We start from the raw sequence: 16296 nt of genomic DNA, 5'->3' as shown, positions 1-16296 counted from the left end.
TGTCCAGCATTTGGGAGAAGAGCAGAGTGTCTCTGCTCTGGCCCATAAAGTGACCAAAACCCATTTGTTGATGAGGTGGACCAGACAGATGGGAAGCTGTGAAGCTGTGTCTGTGTCCCATTAATGTGTTCTACTGCTGATCCAGAGGCACCCACCCACTGGGCTGAATATTTGGAGATCCTGGGTACAGTCCTAATGTAAATCAGTCACTTTCAGTCCGCAGGTGTCATGTAAAATAATTATCCTGAGCATTGAGTGGCCGTGGGAAGGGACTGGTGTCATGGAAACAAACCCTCTCCAATGGACTCTGAAGAGTTTTAGGTCTCATGACTTGGAAATATAAGCTGGGTAGATGAAGAGGAAGGAAGATCCTTTCAGCTGTTAAGGACATCTGTTCCTCTCCTGCAGAGTGGGGAAAAAGGGAATCTGAATCTTGCCTGAGAGACTGAATTGTACTTTACAATAGGGAGCTGCTTTTGTGATGACATAGAGGCAGGTGTTTTGGTGCATTACAAATGAATTTAGCTTGGGAGCAAGCCCAGTGCTTCTACACCATCAGATATTTATCACAAAGCAGATTTCACACTTAGCTCTGGAAAGGGGTGAGCTTTTCTGAACCAACCAGTGGTGGATGAGATTCTGATGTGCTAAAAAGAACTTCAAAGAAAAGTAGCTGATAGCCTTCAAAATTAAAAGAAAATTAACCGAGAACACAGGAGTAGAGAATTTGTATAACTTGCCAATGTAAGGCTCTAAAGTTTTTTACTGACTTGTAATAACTGATCAAATTCCAAAGACTGCTCACGCTTAAGCCATCTAAACATTTCCAGTTCCTTCACCGAGGCCAGAATCTGAAATACAGTTGGGAAAAACAGTCTGAAATGACAGATTACCCCAAGAAAACATTCCCATTCATGATGTCATATTATATTAGACCAGTTGTGACATCAAAAAATGATACATTCAAAAAATATAGGAAAAGAGATTTAAATAAGTCTCTCAACATCAGAGTTGCAACATGCCTGACAAGGAACAAAGGTATTCTTCACCAAGTGCTGCAGTGGCTATTTCACTAAGGAAGTTGTGTACTGGCATATAGGATTAAAAGGCTTCAAAGTGTTTAACAAGCTTATTTTTCTTTTTTTTTTTTAATAGAAGTTCACATTTTTCACAGTTTGTTAACAGCCTTTGCATTTGCAGCCTTTTTGCTCTTTGAACAGAAGATATTTGCTAAATCTGTAATTTTCAATATATTTCACTAAGGCATAGCAAACTGTGAAAATTCCCAACAGTGTTGAACTCAAATTAGTTTCCAAAGTAGGGGCATGATCCTCACCAGACTGATTTGAAGATGGAATTACTAAAGAAAAAGTCAATTTCATGTTATTTTCCTTCAGTTTATTCCCCATGACAATAAAAGTGTAAGATGGAGGCTAGAACTTGTCATGGGAATGCCATTAGATTTGCAGTTTAAACTTTTTAAACTAGCTCTTGTTTAAACTGAAATTGTTATTTTTATTTATTTTTGCTCTTCATGATTACAGCCGCACAGCATTCCCTATGACCTAATCCATCAGCCCTCAGATTATTAATCTATTTCTTCATTGTCATGCTATTATTTAGATGGAAAAATCATCAGCAGTTAGCTAAGCAAAGCCAGATAACCAGAGCAATACCTTGCACTACAAGGAAAAATACTAAAACTAAACTGCTCTGCCAAGAAAGGCCTGGAGCCAAGGCTGCTCATTAAAGCCTAGAAACATCTGTCTGCTTATGAATGCCTAAGATCTCAGTGCAGCTTTTTTCCTCTCTGCCTTTGACCTTCACTGGGATTCCCAGCAGAGGTCTGCACTTGAGTCTAGCCATAACTATTTAACCAGTTCCCACAGAGGGAGGATTGCTCTCTTCCATGATAACCTTCACCTTCTTCCTCCTAACTCACTTTGCATTTCCCTGAGGAGATTGACTAATCAGAAAAATATAAGGTAAAAGAGAAAAAAAAAACAAAACAAAAGCCCTATGCCATCTCAGGAGGCAAATTCCACAGCCTGATTGCTCTTCCCTTTCAGTATTTGTCATCTTTCACAAGTTAAAAATAATATATAACAGAGATAAGAGGAGACATCCTGAATATTCAGATTCAGATGAAAGCTGAAATTAGATTTATATCACAATTTCAGTGTTATCTCTACTGCAGTGGCATTTTGATGTGCTCAGTACTGCCATTTGCAACTTCATTGCTTTCTTCTGGAGATAAAATACATAGCAAAACCTACCCACGCTCAGTGGATGTATCTGTGATGAGAGGGAAGAGAGAACCATTTGTGGTTTTTTGGTGATTCAGGCACTGCAACTTGTTTCAGTGTGGTTTGCAGCTGCAGGTACCATTGTATTGTTGATAATTTATGTTTTTGTCTCTGTTGTGACAGCACTTGGCCATTCCTGAGAAGTTTGGTGTTCCTTGGTGATAAACAGTGGCCCTGCTTATGGTAGAAAACAGTCCTGTTGTAGAATCTTTAAGCCTAGGTATGATTTTACTATCTAGAAAGATATAGGCCATACAGGGAAGAGTTGTCCTTCATACCTTTTGGAGAAGTTGGTTGCAGTCCTGGCTCAAGAAAGGTACCTGGTACATGTTTCCCAGAGAAATTATGGATGCCCACTCCTGGAATTGTTCGTGGACTGGGTTGAGGTTTCGGTACTTGTGCTAGTGGAAGGTGTCCCAGCTCAGACCAGGAGGTTTGGAAATAGATGACCTTTAAAGTTCCCTTCCAACCAAACTATTCCATGATTATGTGATTTAATGTGGAAATTTGTGCCTGAAGTGAATGGACTCATCAAGAGAGTGTGACCAGTTACTTTGGATGGTCACAGCAAAAGTCCATTTCTTGTCCTGCACCAACCTGGACTATCACTGGTCATTCTTTAGTGGAGACCTTATGAGCTTTCAGCCAATGTACATCTTTTTGGACCACTTTGGGCTAAATATGCAGTGTTAGTGCATATGGCTAATTTCCCAGCAGCCTGTTTCCACACCATTGTTCTGGAGAAGCTGGTGTTCCTTCCTTCCATAATAACAAGATAATAACTCTTCCCACCCACTCCTCATGTACTGTTGCATACTGGTGCCTTTTTCTGAAATTGCTAATTTGCTAAATTTCTTGTGCTCATCGAACCTCCTGCATTTAGAAAGACTAATTAATCAAAAATAATTTAACAATGCTTTTCTATTTAGCTGAAGACTATTCCAGTGACATTAACCTGGCCTACAGGCAAGAATACAGCAGAAAGTGTTTCAGATTCTGCCTTGCCACAGACACTTGGGCACATCCTAGACTGAACTGTCAAGCTGTGTGCACCAAGCATTGGCTCAGTTGACTCCTTCCTTCACACAGTCGGAGATACATTTCAAAACTCTTGCAAAACAGTCTTGGAGTCCCTCTGGCGCTGTGTGACCTGAGGCACTGTGCACAGCTGGATGGCTGAGCTTTTCATCTGCTTTTTAGGAATTACTGAAGCCCCAGGTGAGGGACCCAGGGAGAGGTCACAGATTGGTGCTGCAGCTGGGCTGGGGAGACTGAGAGTAGAGCTGTTTTAAAGAGGCCCTCATGGCAAACTCCACATCTCCATGTCATGTGTCTGCCTGTTTCGTGATGCTGGAGAAGAGACTTCCATTGCTGATGAGCAGTCCCAATGCCATAGCTTGTTCCACAGAAAAAAAGCAAGATTGTTTGTCTCTTACCTTTTTCCTTAGGTGGAATAATGAGGAAAAGCACATTTAACCTTTTAAGGCACATAGATAAGATGGCAATTTGCATGTACGACCTGTCAGATTATGTCCTAGCTTCAATCACTGCAGGCCAGGACGTAGCTGGAGGTGAAGCAGAGGCTGAGAGTTGCTATATGCAGGGCTGCATTTCTGCTTTTCCTTGTAGTGAGACTAATCAAGGTCTGTGCTACCTTACTGTCACACTATTTATGCCTCCTGGATTTTTTTTTAAAACAATAATTCTACAAACAAAGATTGCCTTGCTTGTTTGTTGGGTATCGTGGCGCAAAGATCATCTAGGAAGTGCATTGGTTTTATCAGCTACAGCACAGACACCACACATAGTATATTTACAGGAATATAAAGTTAATCATATGCAGCTATTAGGAAAGCAATCTCTGAATGCTGGATAGCTAGCATGAAAAACACCCTTTATAAATTAATGCTTAACTTACCTACAAGCCTCCCAGGCTTTCCCCCCCGCTCAATGTCCAGCAGTGCTACAAGCTGAATTTCTCCTGACTTGAATTTCTGACTTAACCTTTCCTCCTCACTTTGTACAGTGCTGGTTTCACTCTTGAAGGAATCAGTATCAGCTTTAGCCCTGATCAGTCACAGTTTTACACTGAGAAGGGATCAGTATCTCAGTAGTGGATAAGCATATTTGTTCTAAATGTATGTGGCAGATGTAGGTAAAGAGTGTTAGCCAATTGCCTTATTAATTAAACTTTGCAGATTTTTCGTATAATACTTTCCACAAATAATTTATTATTTTACTTAGGTCTGGAATCACAATGTTGATTCATTATTCTTCAGTGAATGCACTATTTTTGTGAGAGTGGGAACAGTAGGACCACACAGTTTGACCCACTGTTTTGGGTCCCTTATGGCAAGAAGAGTATTGAAGTGCTGGAGCATGTCCAGAGAAAGGCAACAGACCTGGAGAAGTGTCTGGAGCACAAGTCTGATGAGGAGGGGCTGAGGGACGTGGGGAAGGCTCAGCCTGGAGAAAAGGAGGCTCAGGGTGGACTTTAGGCTCTCCACAACTCCCTGACAGAAGGGGCAGCCAGGTGGGGGTCATTCTCCTCTCAGGTAACAAAAAATAGGAAAAGAGGAAATGGCCTCAAGTTGCTTCAGAGTATGTTTAGATTGGATACTATGGAAGACTTCTTCACTGAAAATGTTGTCAAGAATTGGAACAGGCTGCCCAGTGAAGTGGTGGAGTCATTGTTTTTGGAAGTGTCCAAAAACGTGCAAAAGTGGTGATTTAGTGATGGGCCTTATCAGTGCTGAGGGAATGACTGGACCTGGTGGCCTTAGAAGCCTTCTCTAGCTTTAATGCTTCTGTGTTTCTATGTAGATCATGTGTGATGAACATTCTCTCACCCGACCAGCTTAAAGACATAAAATGAACGCCTGTTTCTGGCTGGGTCTTGTATATATACTTGTGGATGAAACTTTGCACACTGAAACAAGAGAGGATAAGTGAATATCGTGTGATGCAGGAAGTTGAATAAATATCCAGCAAAACACATAAATAAGTCACCTGGCTTTCTTAAATAGAAAGGGTTTGATTCAGCAGGACCTGTGTTTTGTACAGCACTGTGTGCATAAATTCAGAGGCAGACTGATGTATGGTCTAGGATTTTCAGGCCCATCTTCCTATCTTAGTTTTCTCATGTAACAACAGAAAAAATGTCCTAATTGCAGTTAACCTCAGTGTTTGAGTGGGTGAAGGGGATAAAAGCAGTTTCCTGCCATACAGTGCCACAGTGAGCTCTGATACTCACCAATGCCCAGTGAATGCAGCGTTAGACCCATGGCAGTGCTTGAAGTGGATGGGAGAAGAGCCAGGTAAGAACTTCACTGACTGAGGATATATGGGCTATTAACCACCCTCCCTTTCCTCAGCTCTGCCTCTGCTGGGGTTTCCTCTAACACCCCAGGCTCCTACATGGCTTCTAGCATTGCAAAAGTTTTCCAAGCCCCAGTTTTAGTATGGGTTTTTCCCCTCCCACTGTGTCCTGTGATGAGGGACAAGTAATGTACAGTTAGTTATAGGGTGAGTATGCCATCTGGCCCATAAAAGTTACCATCAGAGCTTTAAAAAAAAACCCTCATTATTTGTAAATACAGTTGCATTCATCAAAACAGCTGTTTAGGACCCTGAATGTTTAGGAAAACAAACAAACCAAACTACTGAAATGACTTCCAGAAGCATTATCTGGCCCTTTTGGAATAAATGTCCTTCTTGTTTTCCACCAAGTTTTCTATCAGTCCTGTGGAGAGGACAGCAAGCCAGCATGACTGTTGCTCCTTTCTGCCTATGGTGTATCCTAAAGGGGCATGCTGCTGATAGGGAAAGTGTAGCAAAGCTTTCCTTGAAAGTGTTTTGACTAAGGCAATTTAAATACAGTGAGTTTTGTCATTGTTGTTGTTGTTTTAAGGCTACTTCTTGATTTACTGTGTTGCTTCCGATATCTGCCTGGACCAAGGAGAGAAGAAACAGGAGGGAAGCTGGAGTGGGAGAGGAAGCAGGACTATTTATCACCCAACCTAACTTTTATTTCCTCTCTTAATGATTGTATGTTTATTGCACTGCCTGAGGCTCAGTACAAAGTCCTTTAGACCAGCAATGAATTAATCAAATTAAATTCAGTGACCCTTTTGCTTTTTGGGAGTGTCACAAGCCTCCCAGCACCCTGCCTAATTTCTGCTTCTTACTTTGCTCTCTGTCCAACAGTCAAGCAGTTCTTCCTTCACAACTTGGCGTCTCCCAGCTATCTATCTTCACTCTCTCTGGCCAATGCCAGAACATCTTGTTTGAAGTTTTTATTCAGACCACTGCTAGTTTATGAAGTTGTGCAGATTCCACGTTGGGTGTGCAGCTGCTTCACGTCAGACACAATTGGCCTCTGCTGGGCTCTTGGCTTTAAAAGGCGATAAAGAACCACAGCCAGATTCTCATCTCGGCCCAGCATAAATCAAGCGTCTCCCCATTGAAATCAGGGAGGTTGACTTCAGGAGTGGAGTATCTACTGAGGCAAAAGGACAGTGTGGGGCTGGAAAGTCCCATCCACAGCTTCAGTGGCACACCAGAGCATGCCAGCATCCTTCTGTCTGTGTTCAACATGCCAGGTGCTCAAAATAGCCTTGGTTCAACATTTTATAAGATTTTCTTAGCTTAGAGGGAGTGGGTCTGTTAAGACTTTGATGGTGCCAGCCTGGGTACTTGTGTAAGTGGCAGTTTAAGAAGAGTTAGAGGGAAGCCTGTTTGCTTTAGCTCTGGACTGTACACAATGCTATTTCTTGACACTAATAGTGTAGATGCAAGGCAAGAGGTTTGTTTGGATGCATGGAGGAGGTAAAACAGAGCCATGTTTGCACCTTTGCTACAAACCTGATGATCAGTGTGACTCAAAGCTGGGCATAGGGAAGTCTGAACTTAAGGCATCTGTCAGTGAGAGGGATCATGATGCACTCAGAGCAACCTGCATCCTGACCCACTCAGCTGCAAAACTGAGACTTGGGGCCTGGCCTCTAGAACATGGTCTAAGGCTGCTTCTCCATTGCCAGTGCCTTCCAGGAGTTTATATCCATGTGTCACAGCAAGAGAAAATTTAAAAGGGCTCAGTCTGCATGATTGCAATAATGATATTGAACAACAAAAGGAGAAGGATTGTCCTGTTTTAAGGTCTCAACAAGAAGGAAGTCAGAATAATTCCCCTGTAGATAAAGGGCTGAGAGGAGGGATGGGAAAGAAAAGCCTTGACTGTCCATGGAGGAGTCTTTATACAACCTCAATGACTTGAAAAGACCCTAAGACTCATAATAAGAATCATTAGTGATTTGTAATTTAAAATATGAAGCTGGGCATGTTTTAAGCCCATAGGCTTAAAAGCACATAGGCTTTTGCAGCTGCACTGAGTCTGACCGAGCTCTCTCATGGCACAGTGCAGCCTTCAGGAGGCTTCAAGACTATGTGCAATGCACAGTTAACTGTCAAGCAAGGGCAGGACTGGATGGCTCCAAGGGATTTGCTAATGAGCTATCAAGCTGTGGGTCACTGGTTGAAATTTAATCTGTAAGAACAGTGACAGAAAATCAAATCAAAGTGCTGACGTCAGAGTGATGCTGGAGCAGTGGCGAAAGTGTTGCTTGTTCCTTATGCAGCACACAGAGGCAGCTTGAATAAACTGGGAGAAAACTGTGAGGAGCTTGTTGGGATCCCAGCTGCAAAATACAGCTCAGCCAATTTGAGTTACACCAAGTAACTCACTTGTCTTAGTGCAGTGGCTTGTGAATGACAACAGACTATCTCCTCAGAGAATCTGACCCAAACTCAGACTTACACAGAACAGAAATCACACTTGTGAAGACACCTGGGTAGAGTTTGCTCAGCAAATAGTGTCACAGAATGTGAATCAGCAATGTACCACAAAACTCAGTAGCTTGTGGTGCTGCTGATGGAGTTTTTACTGTGATTAGGTCCTACATTGAGGTCAGTAGTAATAACATTCCCATTCCCATCTCATGGGGAGACTTGGTGGATTCACCATAGCTTTCTCAGGGGTGGGGAGGGCCCACACTACTGCAGGCTATTAAACCATCTCTTGTGGTTTTCATAGTTACCTGAGGGAAAGTTGAGGAAAGAAGGGACAGGGGCACCACATGCCCTGAGCAGTGGTAGTGGTACTGGGTATGCGGGCCAGCTGTTGGCTCAGGAAGGCTTATTCTGGTGCTTTTTACCCCTCTGGTGTTGTCCTCTTCACTGATGTTTTGAGGGAATTCAGTCCTAAGCAGGTGAGCTGAGGATACAGAATTTCTCCAGATGGCACAGACTTGCTATTACAGCTCCATGTCTCTGGCCTTCCCCGCCTCCACTGTGGGCAGGAAAGGGAGCAATAGTCAGCATTGGTTTTTGTGCCAGCTATGATTAGTTGGTGTAAAGAGCACTTAAGTAACTTGACACAACCTTTGAGTTGCTTGATTTGCTAAAAAAAGGAAAGAAAAAAAAAATCCCTGGATTACTACAGGGTGTCTTTGCTGCCTGAAGTCTCATCTGCACCAGTAAAAACTAGGGATGAGGTTGGTTGCAGAAAGTTTGTAATGCAGATATTTATTTAATTTTTATTAAAAAAAAAAAAAAAAAAGTCTGGGAGAGCAACAAGTTTAAAAAAAATAGTTAAACTCCAAATTCATGCAGATTTCCTGTTTTGCTTCTTAACAAAACCTCAAAACCACTTTGAACAAGTTTCCCACCTCAGCTGAGGGTGGAGTTGTGTACGCCCTACACGTGGCCTCCAGAAGTGCACGCAGGGAGAGCAGCACACCTCCTCTGGCACGGTGGGGCTGGGTTTACTGCTCACAGGGCAGTCAATATGTGTGCCTGTGCTTTGGCTGCCCACAGGAGCTTCTGACTCAGCCAGTTGTGCTGGAAAACTTTAACTTTCCTATTTCCAGCAGAACAGACAAAACAGTGGAGATGTGTCAGGCAAAAGCTGGAAGCAGTTGATAAAGGGATGCCTCCCCAAGATACTAGGCAGATATCGGCTGCTGTCAGTGCACTGCTGTAATTTCATTGATTTGATTTGCTGAGACAACATCTCGGTAAATAAGAAGAGCAGGGAAATATATTGCGCTGAAATTAATGGTTTGCTGCCTGATCTCCTCTTAAATGAATTCATTGCAATCTGAAGCAATGTGTTTTGCAAACCCAGCATTCCTTGGCTCCCACACTGCACCCTGACATTACTTTAGGCAGTGAAGAAGATCTTATTTGTGATATAGTAGCGTAGCCTGGGAACTCTGGATGGAGTTATGGCATTTGGGTGTGTAATTCTAAGTAACAATAAGCAGTGCTTAACATTTCCTCCCACATGAGAAGCGCACCCATTAAAAGTTTAGCCAAGTCAGCTGTGCAAGTTCTTGCACAAAAAGACAAACTGCTAAAGAGCTAATAGGAGCCACTCTTATGTTAAAGAGTGGGTAGAGCATGCATTAACCCAAATTCTCCTTCTCTGCTACTAATCAGTGAAGAGTCTTGCAGAGATCAAAGAAACCCCTAGCAGGTAAAAATGGTAATAAATCAGGCTCAAGCCCAGGTTCAGAACTTATGAGTCGTTTTCTCAGCTCTGTTCCTGAGATACGGCATAGCTTGAAGAAGTCAGTGAATGTGATTTAGACAATTTATGAGTCAACTTAAGTCCCAGTGAGAATGAACTAGAAATGTCTAAAGTCCCAGGGAATGGCTCAGTCTATTTCATCTGAAGAGGAACCTACCTCCCAGAGAAACTGGGTGTTACATGTAAATCTGGACAGTGTGTTTTAGACCTGTAAACATTAGGGAGGAACATAAAGACAAAAGCTTATGTTTTCATTTGTGTTTAGTGACAGACAGCCTGTGACAGTCCATCATGACTCACAAGTGGGTAAGAGGCTGCTAGTATCTCCCAAGCTGTGGAAAAGGGCCCAGCTCATTAAGCCACAGTTTGACAAAACCCACCACTTTCAGGTGATATTGAGCTAGCACAACACACTTCAGCAAGAGAAATCTGAAGCATGTTCATATTCTTTATGTGGTCCAAAGCAGAAAGACAGTCTATGTCTCTGAACTGCTTGATGCAGGCTGGCTTGTGCTCACACAGCTAAGAGCTGCTAGCAGCTGGAGATGGCAGATAATGCACACTGCACAGCACTTAATCCTGCTCTCCACTGGACAACACCTCCCTGTAGACCTGGTGCAAAATTCTAAATATTTCTGGGTTTTTGTAGGTGTGGGGATTTGTGTTTGTGTTTTGTTTGTTTGTTTCCTAGTACAGATGCCAAAATGTTGGGTTTTTTGGTTTGGTTTTTTGTTTTTTTTTTTTGTTTTTTGGGTTTTTTTGGGTTTTTTTTTGTTTTTTTTTGTTTTTTTTGTTTTTTTTTTTTTTTTTTTGTTTTTGGGTTTTTTTTTCTGCAGCTATGTGCTTCCTGTGTGCTCTGGAGAGTGACAGGAGGGTTATTGGGGTTTGAGGCTTCAGGCTAGCACTGCAATATTGCACCAGGTAAAGAGACAAAGCTGTGTGCTGCTTGTCCAGGCAGTGCCTGGAACAGAACCTGCAGCACACAGGTCAGCTTTGCCATGCCCAGCTTTCCTCTCAGATGGAAAAAATGGCTCCCTAATGGCCAGCTAATAACTGCAGATTGTGGAGGACCTGGGTACCAGGATACAGGAGACATGGCAGACGTCAGTCTGGCAGTATGGAAGCACCCAGGCATTCCTAAGTGGCAGCTAAGTCTGGGTCACCAGGGAAGGCCTGTTCCCCTGCTAACTCAATTCATGCCATTTATCTGATAGAGCTCTGTAATAGAAGCTTCACAAGCAAAAGACCTCCCTATTTACTGCGTTGATCTCTCTAGTTTCTGCATCCTGAACTGCTGGTTGTTGAGTGGTTGACCTCAGTGACTCCACTCCAGCCTTACCTGCCTCCTGCAATAGCTGGGGCAATCGGAAGTGCTGGGGTCAGACCCCCTTGTTCTGGACAGCCTAGATCTCTACATTTCTATTTTCAGGATAAGTGCTCAAATCATTACTATCTTGTGCTTCCTCCCACTTATCCCACAACCCAGGTGCTTGCCCTTCAGAGGGGAATTTATATTTTGATTCCCACATAAACAGGTTTGCGCACTGTTGAGCCTTGAATAAAGCAATTACCCAGCCACACTTGTGAGAATAATACTTCCTAGTGCTTATGCCTGGAGTGGCTGCATGTAACAACATTAAATCACCCCATGAAGGGCCTACAGCTCTCTGTTCTGTTGATGGAGAAATGTGTGAACATCACTTGGGTCCTACTTCAGAGGCATCTGTCACTGCCTTGCCTGCATGGTTTGCATAGGCACCTGCCCTAAGAGATCTGAATCATTCTGCTGGAGCCAAGCACCTATTTTATTTTAGATGTTGCAATGAATAAATTGAGTGCCTAAAGCAGACAGTCTCAATGTGGCCTCCAGGGTCTCCACGCTCACTGGCTGATAGAATGAGATAACAGTCCTTGCCCAACTCATAGTGCTGTGGCAAGGTTTTAATTAATTAATACTGGTGAGGCTTTGAAACATAGGGAATAAAATAGGGTTTACAAACCAAGTGTACTATTATAACTTGATGTCACTTTCTACTTCACTTTCACACCCTACCTGAGCAGAGCACAGGGCAGCTGCATCCTCTGATTCATCATGAATCATTAAGCAGGATACTCAAAATGTGGATGGTATTGATGTATTCACACTAGTTAAAATATTACAGGGAAGAGGGATTAATTCTCACTCCAAGAATGCTGTCCAAAGTGCTGGCAGCTCTCCCCTTTTTATTAACTCTCAGTATTAAACCATCTCTAGTGGAGTCCTCAGTCAGCTCGTACTCAGTGTTTAAGCAAGATGTGCCAGAACATTGCTGGAGATGTGAGACTCCTACTAGGATTTGCAGAGGACCTAATTACTCCCCAGTGACAGTGTTGGCTAGCACAGGTTCTCATTCTCAGCACTGTAGTCCCCCAGGTAGCTTTTGGTCTTCCATTTCTCTGTCATGACTGATGTTAATTATAACCATGCAGTTGCAATGGTGGGCAAGACACCCAGGAGAAGCTGATATCCCTGAAGTCCTCCTTGTGCTTAGCATCAGATTAGCACACAAAACTCCTCGGGCTAAGTCCCTTGGCAGGTCACACCGTTTCATCAAATTACAAAGTAGCTCATTAGGTTCCCAGTCATATTCCACGTATATGGAAATTCTTTAATGAAAAAATACTATAAACTTACTCACCAAGCACTTTGCCTCCACTGCTATGTGAAACACAGGTAAAGGCTACAGGGTAAAGACAGGAGGGTGAGCATCTGCAATTAAACTGTTTAACTGCAGGTGATGTCACTAAACACCCAGGGGATGCTGTCACTCCACTGTCATCAGGAAGAAATGGCCTCAGGAGGAGGTGGCTGAAGGGCCATCCAAATGTCTGGAGTGATCCTACCAGTAGATCTCCTGCACCAAGGACACCTCTTTTCTTGTGTGTAACATGGTTTTGCCAGATTTTTTTGATCCTCACAGTGTGCGAGAGGAATCCCAGGATTGCAGGCTGGCCCTGGTCCGTTTGTCCTGGCAGTGTTCTGTCCACTAAACTGGACCCAATAAAGGACCCTTTTGTATTGACCCTTCACACAGAAAGATACTCATTTTCCAACATCTTTTTGTGACTAGAAAGCATCATACTTTCTCTAATTATCCCAGAGAAGCTGTGGCTGCCCCCGGATCCCTGGAAGTGTCCAAGGCCAGGCTGGATGGAGCTTGGAGTAACCTGGGATAGTGGAAGGTGTCCCTGCCCATGGCAGGGGGTGACACTGGATGGTCTTTAAGGTCCCTTCCAACCAAAGTCATCCTATGATTCTGTGATTATCATCCTTTTGTCTTATGACATTCTCAAAGTAGAATTTACATTTGCCCCCAGGGGCAGTGCCTAATTCAGGGAATAGGAGATGTCCTGAAAACCAAAGAAAATTTTAAAATCTCTGGCAGTCTCAGGTAAAATGACCTTTTTTAGTCGAGTTCAGACAGGAGTGAATGTCACAAGAGTGCGTCTCCCAAATGAGCATTTACAAGCCAGTGGAGTTTGTGCTCTTGTTACATATGCTATTAAATATTCTGCCTAATTTGTAGGTAGGTGCTTTTCAGCAGTAAATCTCAGACTAGTTTTACAAGAGAGGTCAGTATCCTTCTCCTCATTTCACAGGTGGATAAACCAAGGTGCATGGAGGTCTAATGCCAGATGTTTGGTGTCAGAGTGAGAAACAGCTAATTGCAACAGACTGAAATGCATCATTGTCCAAGAGTGTCATCATTCTTATTTAAAATAATTATTATTGCACCATCAACCAAATAGCTATGCAGGCCTACCAAATACAGGAATAGAGCAGTATCGACCTCTTCCCTGCAGATAAGGATGTGCTCTCCAGTGATTTTTTTTTCCCCACAGAAATGATAAATGACTTAAAGAAGAGCAGGTGCCATTTCTCCACCTGGGTGATTATGCCCAGAGGCAATAGAAGTAATTTTTAGGAAATGGTTCTCCTCCTATTTACATCAAGCTAGTAGCAATACTTATTTTAACACAATTGCCAAGAGACTCTATTTTTAGATCTCATCCACACTGTATCATTCTGAAATTCTTGCTTTGCTCATAAAAAGTGAAGACATTTCAATGGAAACATGAAATTCGCTGGAAGAATTATTGCTGCCTCACAGATACATATTGATAGCCTAAGAAGACAGTGATCCTTTCTTTCCCATAATGCTTTAAAAAATGCTTCAAATCCATAAAGCATCCCTAATATTTTACTTTAAAAGACAAAATCACAAGCTGGGTTACCTTTCAGTAGGAAGTTTATAGGATTTCTAGCTCTTAAGGGGCTCCTTTGGGAGTCTTATTTCATCCAAATGATATTGTTCTCTTGATGGCTATCACATTCCTATAGGAAAATTTGTCAGTAGGGCATAATATTGGTTTAAAAGATCCCAGACAACAATATAAAATTGAATAGGAAAAAAAAGAAGAAAAGAAATGAGGGCAGAAGATGCAGAGATGCAGTTGGTGAAATTCACACAAATAAGAAGAATCCAGTTGCCATGAAGACTGGTCAGCCACATGCATTTCTATAAGCATATGTCATCTTGGTGTGCTACACTTTGCTGTTTTATTTAATTTCCATCTTTCAGATGATCCTAATGATTGCTGTACTGCATTTACCTCATCTGCTATCCCACCCAAAGAATATGGAAGAGAAGACATGTAAAAATAAAAAATGGCATGATGTGTCCATGGAAGGCATCTTTTCCTTCTTCCACTGAATAACAGATTGTTTTTTTTGTCCTTGTGAATCACTTTTTATATCCCTTTTGTTTCTCTCTCAGCATAATAATAAACACTTTTGCTACCTACACTTTGGAAGCTCATGGAGCATTTTCTGTCTTCATAATACTTTTGCAAAATCCTTCCCCAGGAAGCAGAAGTTGAAATGTTACCATTTTTTTAGGAACAAAAAAAACATTAGAGAGTCCTCATGGAAACCAGCTTGAAAGTTATAGCAATGATTCAGGAAGTATGAGGCTTAGCAGAGAAAAGCCATGAGTAGGGCTGAGATTTTAATAAGGATGCATCTTCATTTATTCTGAGTTAAACCTTGAGAAAATTACCTTTATATTTCCTGAATGTCTTCAGCGCTTGGTATTGCCAAAGGAGATGAAGTTTACAAACAAAACTGATTGATTTATTTATTAATGGGCAGCCACATCTCAGGAAGAGAATGACAATTGTGTAGTGGTGTTCTTAAGTACCACACACATTTTTGGGTTTGGAAGACTATGCCTAGCACTAGGACAGATATCTGGAATTGCTATGTTGTTTTGTTTTCCTTTTTTTTTTTTTTTTTTTTTTTTTTGCTTCCCTAATTTGTGTTGTTCTAACTAAGATTATATATATATATGTATTTATACTGAGGAAAAGATTTTCCAGACTGACTGCCAAGAAACCCAGAAGAATAAGCTAACAAAGTGCAGCTCGTGACTGCCTTTTTTCTCATCAAGAAGTGATATTTTTCAGGCTAAGGAATGACATCCCTTGGGATTTCATATGCTGCTTTTTTGTTTTGTTTTTTGGCAGAGCTATTTTATTGCACAATGATAATATATTTATTGGGACTTTTAATTTGCAGCCTTAGAATAGGGCTTTGGTGGCTAGGGGAAGTCATGACCTTGAAAAGGATTTATTTCTGAGAAACAATATACCATTTTTAACCATAACATCTGGCCAAAATTTGAATGATATCTTGAGACTCTATCATGAAGAGATTTATGGATCACCTATTAAAGACCAGCACTAAGGTGGTTTTGGTAGTTTAGGAATCTGGAAGAAATCCTGTTGGACAAGCTTGTGATGGCAATAGCATCATAAATCTTAATTTTAAATTTCATTAGTTAATATTTGTGGAGACCAGGACACCCTTCCCTTAGCCATGCTACCAGGTTTGAACACATGAATTAACAACACACCATTGACTCCATTTGATTTTCAATTGTCTGTTGGTTTTGTCAGTGGAACCACACTCCTTAATTCCAGTGTCCATTTATTCTACACCTTTTCCTCTGAACTAGGACACTGTTTGGTTTAAAAGGAGAAGAAACTAGGACATGTCTACATGTTGCAGTCCCATTCTTCATGAGAATTTTTTGGTGTCACAAAAAAAAGCAGTGTGTATCCACAGAGCTTTACACAACCTAATTAATGACCAGTTGACACTCTGCCTCTAATTGTCCGCAACTGGAAGCAAAAATGCCGCCTGTGAGCCAAAGCTGATTAATGCTTTTCGTTGATGAATTTCATTAAAAAAAAAAAAAAATGAGCTGAGGGAGAGCCACAAAAGCCTTGAACTTTCACAAGGACTGCCTCTGCTTTAGGGGAATTTTGATCTTGCCTGCTGTTTTGTTTGTTTAAAAAAAT

The 16296-nt window shown here is 41.9% G+C and overlaps 1 protein-coding gene across 2 annotated transcripts in view; it reads left to right on the top strand.

Moving 5' to 3' along the window:
- The window catches only part of SETBP1 (SET binding protein 1), a 266516-nt gene that overhangs the window by 186783 nt on the left and 63437 nt on the right, over positions 1-16296 (top strand). The gene's annotated exons all lie outside the window — the stretch shown is intronic.

This window comes from Vidua macroura, chromosome Z (assembly GCF_024509145.1).
Source record: "Vidua macroura isolate BioBank_ID:100142 chromosome Z, ASM2450914v1, whole genome shotgun sequence".
In the NCBI taxonomy this organism is placed as follows: domain Eukaryota; kingdom Metazoa; phylum Chordata; class Aves; order Passeriformes; family Viduidae; genus Vidua; species Vidua macroura.
This window is presented reverse-complemented; position numbering and strand designations above follow the sequence as displayed.